Here is a 7,641-nt window from a genome sequence, read left to right on the forward strand (position 1 = left end):
AGGAGTATTAAACTGCTAAAGAACTGAGGCCCCGTTCACACTTGCGTTTTGGCATGCAAACGGACCGGATCCGGATCGGATCAGGACCAGAACCGGATCCGGTCCGTTAGCATCAGGCATGCATCAGGCTGCCATCCGGATCCCTGTGGTAAAAATAGCGAAATTACTATTAAAATTGTTGGGGTCAGCAGAAGGTGCACCTGGTGCACCTGTAGAATCAGGTTCCTCCGCTGTTTAGGCCTCACCTCCACCTCCGACATACTGCCAAACAGCTCCAGCACGTTAGTCACTGCTGCTCCACTCCAGGAATGCTGGGCCCATGTGTCCCCATCCGAAATGGCCGCTAGAATACGCATAAGAAGTGGGGTAGAACGTCAGGTGTTTGTATGCAGTGTGTTCTGTGCTTTCCGTTCCCCATTGGTTTCTATTTCCGGATGGTGCAGTCAGGCTCCGGTCCGGGTGCGTGGGCCAGATGATCCGGACCCGAAAAATAGCACATGTTGGAAAAGTGTCCGGCTCCATTCTGTACGGAACGTACGCATGTGAACGTCCGCATAGACTTTGCATTGCTATGCGGAACGTACCTTCCGTTTGTACAGTATACGGTCCGGATCCGATCAGGCGAATCTGGACAGGGAATGCTAATGTGAACCAGGCCTTAGTTATTGACATCACAGTATGCCTGTAACCTGCTAAACAAAATGTAATGACCAGTTGTTTTAGAACCTAGGTTCTCAACGTGTGGTACGCGTACCCCAGGGGGTACTTCTGATGATTCCGGGGGGTACTCGGGTTTGAAAAACTTAACCAAGAATAACAAATTTAGAGTTTTAGAAAAGGATAAATACTATTTAAACAACACCAAATTAGTGTTTTAGCTAATTAAAAGCAATTGTAAATGCTTAGAAATTGTTTAGAACAAATTATCATGTACTATGATTAAATATATATTTCTCAAGGGGTACTTGGAATAATGTTTACTATGCCAGGGGGTACTTTGCAAGTACAGGGTTTGAAAAGGGGTACATACCAATCAAATGTTGAGAAACACTGTTTTAGAAACCACCAAAGTATTTCATTGCTGCTGCCTGTCTGAATCACATTGCGTCCCGCGAGTGATAGGAGGAGTTTTGACTCTCATTCTCTTCAATTTCATATTTAACAGATTGATTGACACATTGCGGCAGACAGATGATTGCTACGAGCAAATGTTGCCTTGATAAAGGGGTCCTACGTGGCTCCAAAATGTTGGCATTTTTATACACAAAACGATTAATGAAACATATTGGATGTGCCACCTTTCTGCTTTATAAGACTACCTTCCTAGCCTGATCCAAGGCTACCTATCACTTTACATTGATTCCTTTGCTATCCATTATTGCCTATACGTTAAAGGAACAGGATATAATGGCAGTCTTGAAAGAAACATCTAGAGGATCTTCACTAGTGTTGCCATCGAGAAAAAAACTGCAGAGGGTAAAGACATGAAGAACCAAGGGCGGTCAGAAACCTTCCTGGGGGGAAGAGGGGGATGTCTGCTTTTCTCCATACAATTCAATGTTCTGTTCCAATTGTTTCTTCAAATCCCAGCATAAAACTTCTTACAACTCTTCTTTTACCTTTCAAAACACGATTTTACTAGTACCACATACACATGTACAAGAATTTAGGCATGTTTATTTCCAAAGCCTCAAAGTATTGTTACACTGTTGCCATGTATATGGCTTGTTAGCGATGATTGCAGTGCTTGATAAAAACTTAGAGCGACAGAACAAGCAATAGAGAAAAACAAATGTCAATCAGGTAAAAGATTAAAGATACAAATTAAAAAATGCTGCACCCAGTGCCATTCTGTTTTATGAAAATGAATATTTTATTACAGTATCAACAAGCGGAAATATTCCAAAATATTGCAAGTAATATCTGAGCAAACAAGCTTGCAGATTGCAGAGAATAAGTTTGTAGAGAAATGGAGAAACTCACTCCCAAACAGTTCTCTGCTGCTTTATAAAGCCTGCAGGCTGCTTATAAGCCAATGAGAAGTGCACACATAATACACCTAGCTTGCAGTGATTAATCAAGCAGAAGCTGAGCAAGTCAGCCAGTCAGTTGGAGAGGGCTTCAGTTGCATATAGACAATGGCTATATGACCAGCAGGGGGCACCAGCGTGCAGGATATTCCCTCTCATCTGCCCCCCTCCTAACTAAACTGCATGGGATACTACAATAAAATTAAAAACAATGGTGCATGAGCCAGCCTGGGGCCCCGGGAACTCTCACTGCCCGGGGCCCCACAACCAGCATCTAACACCATATGTGAGCGCAGCCAAACCCTTGGAGCTGCCACCCCCAAGGCCTGTCTCCTACTGCTCTAAAACTTACCAAACACACAAATGGAGAAACTCACTCCCAAACAGTTCTCTGCTGCTTTATAAAGCCTGCAGGCTGCTTATAAGCCAATGAGAAATGCACACATATAATACACCTAGCTTGCAGTGATTAATCAAGCAGAAGCTGAGCAAGTCAGCCAGTCAGTTGGAGAGGGCTTCAGTTGCATATAGACAATGGCTATATGACCAGCAGGGGGCACCAGCGTGCAGGATATTCCCTCTCATCTGCCCCCCTCCTAACTAAACTGCATGGGATACTACAATAAAATTAAAAACAATGGTGCATGAGCCAGCCTGGGGCCCCGGGAACTCTCACTGCCCAGGGCCCCAGAACCAGCATCTAACACCATATGTGAGTGCAGCCAAACCCTTGGAGCTGCCACCCCCAAGGCCTGTCTCCTACTGCTCTAAAACTTACCAAACACACAAATGGAGAAACTCACTCCCAAACAGTTCTCTGCTGCTTTATAAAGCCTGCAGGCTGCTTATAAGCCAATGAGAAATGCACACATATAATACACCTAGCTTGCAGTGATTAATCAAGCAGAAGCTGAGCAAGTCAGCCAGTCAGTTGGAGAGGGCTTCAGTTGCATATAGACAATGGCTATATGACCAGCAGGGGGCACCAGCGTGCAGGATATTCCCTCTCATCTGCCCCCCTCCTAACTAAACTGCATGGGATACTACAATAAAATTAAAAACAATGGTGCATGAGCCAGCCTGGGGCCCCGGGAACTCTCACTGCCCGGGGCCCCAGAACCAGCATCTAACACCATCTAATACAATATTATGTGGCAACAAAATCACAAGTGCCTCACCTCCTATGTCGCAAGTCAACCCTAATGGCTGCCCAGAAATGTGTATATAAGAAATACTCAAAATGGGCTCATGGAATTGAGCCCACCATTGAGTATGTGAGACCCGGGTCTGAGCAAGAAACTCTGGGAGGACAATAAAACAAAGAGCCACCAAAGAAAGATCTCCTATGTAGCAAAAGTGAGGGGAGAATCCAAAACAGTGTACTGAAGTGAGACAATATGCTCATGAATCATGAGAGATTGCAAATATAATGATATATGACAGTGCATATAGAGATCAGGATTACCTGTGTTTTAAGGGGTATACATACATGACCCAGGGTAGTGAATGAAGGCAGCCATGAAGTCAGGGTGGAGGGAGGCACACAGGACGCAAACGTATATAAACATATACACAATACGTACCTCCCGCGTAATCTACGCATCAATTTCTTTCTTTTCTTTTGCATCCTATTAGCCTTCTGTGATTGGAATTCTCTGTCCTCTATTTTTAAAATTGCGATGACCCCGATAACCTGTAATATAAACCACTTGAGCTATCGGAAACATGGTCATTACCTTGCACAGCAGTTGTCCTTAAAGTTATAACTGACAGCAACTGATATAGTGGAAAAGGGCCCTAAGGCTTCCAGTTCCGACTAGATCTAGTCAGAACTGGAAGGAATTGAGAAAATAATGAGATTCTCAGAGGAACTGATGGCGAGGAAACGTATTTAATATTAATTTGCAGGTGCATCATCTGTAATTATTTTAAATAATTTTGCTAAAATCAGGTAGCCCAGGGGCAAACCCAGGATTTTCAAGGGGGGGATTCCTGAAAGGTCTCCCTCAGCCACGCACAATACAGTATTATAGTATGGTAGTATATCATGCTGGTTACACATAATGCAATTTCTTGTCCAACTGACAGGATCTGACAATTACAGTATTTCTTAAATGTCTGATCTGCTCCCGATCGACAACGGGATCAATCAGGAGCAGTTTGGATACAGATTATTATTTTTTATTTTTTTTTTAGCTTTCTTGGCTCCTGTTGCAAGCAACAGGAGTCCCGGGTAAGCAAGGCTATTAGCCCCATGCACGGAAAAAGTGTGAGTGCCCTAAAGCACCCCCACAAAACGTGCACGAGTAGCCACAGGCCCCACAATACAGCAGGGCCCTTCCGGTGTTCCCCGAAGGGAACTTATCCCCCTTTGCCATCGGCGCAGGGGGTACTAAGCATCCTCCGACCCGAGGGTAGGAGGACACTGGCGGCATCCTCCAACACCCGAAGGGCTGGAGGACCCTGGACTTCCCTGTGGTTACCCACAGGGCCTGGCCATGTGGCATCCCACATGGTCGGTGGCTCCCCCGAGAGGGAGCCGGGTGGGAACCGAAGTCCCCTGGGGACAAGTCCCCGGTGCCAGCAAGCTGACCCCGACCTTGCGGCCGGAGTGATAAAAATTCCGCACTCTCCCTAGTCAAAAGGCCGGGGAGCTGCGTTAGTCAGCAATGCATATGGGCAGTACAGACCAAAGCACCTTACTCCGCCTAGGATCTGCCACATCCTAGGTTTTTCGGGTGCACCTGGAGCGCCACTTCCAGGGGCAGTACGCCTAAGCAAAGCCCTCAGCCCTTCAACTTCGATCATGGTAGATCCATTCTGTCAGCCCCTGAGAATTATGAACCAGGATTGACACCTTTACTGGAGGAGCTGAGGGTAGACCAGGCCCTCTGTTCAACTCGTTCAAGGCGTCCTCCCCGGGAGAGACTAGCCCGGGTTCCCAGTAACATGCCTCCCAAAAACCTCAAGAACAGATACTACACTTGATCTTAGCCAAAAGGCCGAGAAGCGATTTGCTGCTTTGCAAAGAAGAATGGGCAATGATTTCAGTCTCTAGATGTGCAAAGCTGGTAGAGACATACCCTAAAAGACTGGCAACTGTAATTGCAGCAAAAGGTGGTTCTAGAAAGTATTGACTCAGGGGGCCGAATAATTATGTACACCCCACTTGGCAGTTATTTATTTGTAAAAAATGTTTGGAAGGATGTATGATTTTTGATCCACTTCTCACATGTACACCACTTTGTATTGGTCTTTCACGTGGAATTCCAATCAAATTGATGCATGTTTGTGGCAGTAATGTGACAAAATGTGGAAAACTTCAAGGGGGCCGAATACTTTTGCGAACCACTGTATTTCCTTTTAATCAATACCAGTTGCCTGGCAGCCCTACTGGTCTATTTCTCTGCAGTAGTATCTGAATAACACCAGAAACAAACATGCAGCTAGTCTTGTCAGATCTGACTCAGAAACAACTGATCTGCTGCATGCTTGTTCAGGGGCTATGGCTAATAGTATTAGAGGCAGAGGATCAGCAGGGCTGTCAGGCAACTGGTATTGCTTAACCACTTGAGGACCTAGAGCTTTACCCCCCTTAAGGACTGGCCACTTTTTTTCCATTCAGACCACTGCAGCTTTCGCGGTTTATTGCTCGCTCATACAACCTACCACCTAAATGAATTTTGGCTCCTTTTCTTGTCACTAATAAAGCTTATTTTTTATGCTATTTGATTGCTGATGCGATTTTTACTTTTTATTATATTCATCAAAAAAGACATGAATTTTGGCAAAAAAATGATTTTTTTAACTTTCTGTGCTGACATTTTTCAAATAAAGTAAAATTTCTGTATACATGCAGCGCGAAAAATGTGGACAAACATGTTTTTGATTAAAAAAAACCCATTCAGCCTATATTTATTGGTTTGGGTAAAAGTTATAGCGTTTACAAACTATGGTGCAAAAAGTGAATTTTCCCATTTTCCAGCATCTCTGCCTTTTCTGACCACCTGTCATGTTTCATGAGGGGCTAGAATTCCAGGATAGTATAAATACCCCCCAAATGACCCCATTTTGGAAAGAAGACATCCCAAAGTATTCACTGAGAGGCATAGTGAGTTCATAGAAGATATTATTTTTTGTCACAAGTAAGCGGAAAATGACACTTTGTGACAAAAAAAAAAAAAGTTTCCATTTCTTCTAACTTGCGACAAAAAAAAATGAAACCTGCCACGGACTCACTATGCTCCTTTCTGAATACCTTGAAGTGTCTACTTTCCAAAATGGGGTCATTTGTGGGGTGTGTTTACTGTCCTGACATTTTGGGGGGTGCTAAATTGTAAGCACCCCTGTAAAGCCTAAAGGTGCTCATTGGACTTTGGGCCCCTTAGCGCAGTTAGGCTGCAAAAAAGTGCCACACATGTGGTATTGCCGTACTCAGGAGAAGTAGTATAATGTGTTTTGGGGTGTATTTTTACACATACCCATGCTGGGTGGGAGAAATATCTCTGTAAATGACAATTGTTTGATTTTTTTTTACACACAATTGTCCATTTACAGAGAGATTTCTCCCACCCAGCATGGGTATGTGTAAAAATACACCCCAAAACACATTATACTACTTCTCCTGAGTACGGCGATACCACATGTGTGGCACTTTTTTGCACCCTAACTGCGCTAAGGGGCCCAAAGTCCAATGAGTACCTTTAGGATTTCACAGGTCATTTTGAGAAATTTCTTTTCAAGACTACTCCTCACGGTTTAGGGCCCCTAAAATGCCAGGACAGTATAGGAACCCCACAAATGACCCCATTTTAGAAGGAAGACACCCAAAGGTATTCTGTTAGGAGTATGGTGAGTTCATAGAAGATTTTATTTTTTGTCACAAGTTAGCGGAAAATGACACTTTGTGAAAAAAAACACTAAAAATCAATTTCCGCTAACTTGTGACAAAAAATAAAATCTTCTATGAACTCACCGTACTACTAACAGAATACCTTGGGGTGTCTTCTTTCTAAAATGGAGTCATTTGTGGGGTTCCTATACTGTCCTGGCATTTTAGGGGCCCTAAACCGTGAGGAGTAGTCTTGAAACGAAATTTCTCAAAATGACCTGTGAAATCCTAAAGGTACTCATTGGACTTTGGGCGCCTTAGCGCAGTTAGGGTGCAAAAAAGTGCCACACATGTGGTATCGCCGTACTCGGGAGAAGTAGTACAATGTGTTTTGGGGTGTATTTTTACACATACCCATGCTGGGTGGGAGAAATAACTCTGTAAATGGACAATTGTGTGTAAAAAAATAAAAAGATTGTCATTTACAGAGGTATTTCTCCCACCCAGCATGGGTATGTGTAAAAAAAACACCCCAAAACACATTATACTACTTCTCCCGAGTACGGCGATACCACATGTGTGGCACTTTTTTGCACCCTAACTGCGCTAAGGGGCCCAAAGTCCAATGAGTACCTTTAGGATTTCACAGGTCATTTTTGTTTCAAGACTACTACTCACGGTTTAGGGCCCCTAAAATGCCAGGGCAGTATAGGAACCCCACTAATGACCTTATTTTAGAAAGAAGACACCCCAAGGTATTCCGTTAGGAGTATGGTGAGT

The 7,641-nt window shown here is 44.0% G+C and overlaps 1 pseudogene; it reads right to left on the reverse strand.

The window, feature by feature from the left end:
- Positions 1-4,843: 4,843 nt before the first annotated feature.
- LOC137554792 (U2 spliceosomal RNA) lies at positions 4,844-5,044 on the reverse strand (annotated as a pseudogene).
- Between the last annotated feature and the right edge of the window lie 2,597 nt (positions 5,045-7,641).

Source organism: Hyperolius riggenbachi, chromosome 2, assembly GCF_040937935.1.
Source record: "Hyperolius riggenbachi isolate aHypRig1 chromosome 2, aHypRig1.pri, whole genome shotgun sequence".
NCBI lineage: Eukaryota > Metazoa > Chordata > Amphibia > Anura > Hyperoliidae > Hyperolius > Hyperolius riggenbachi.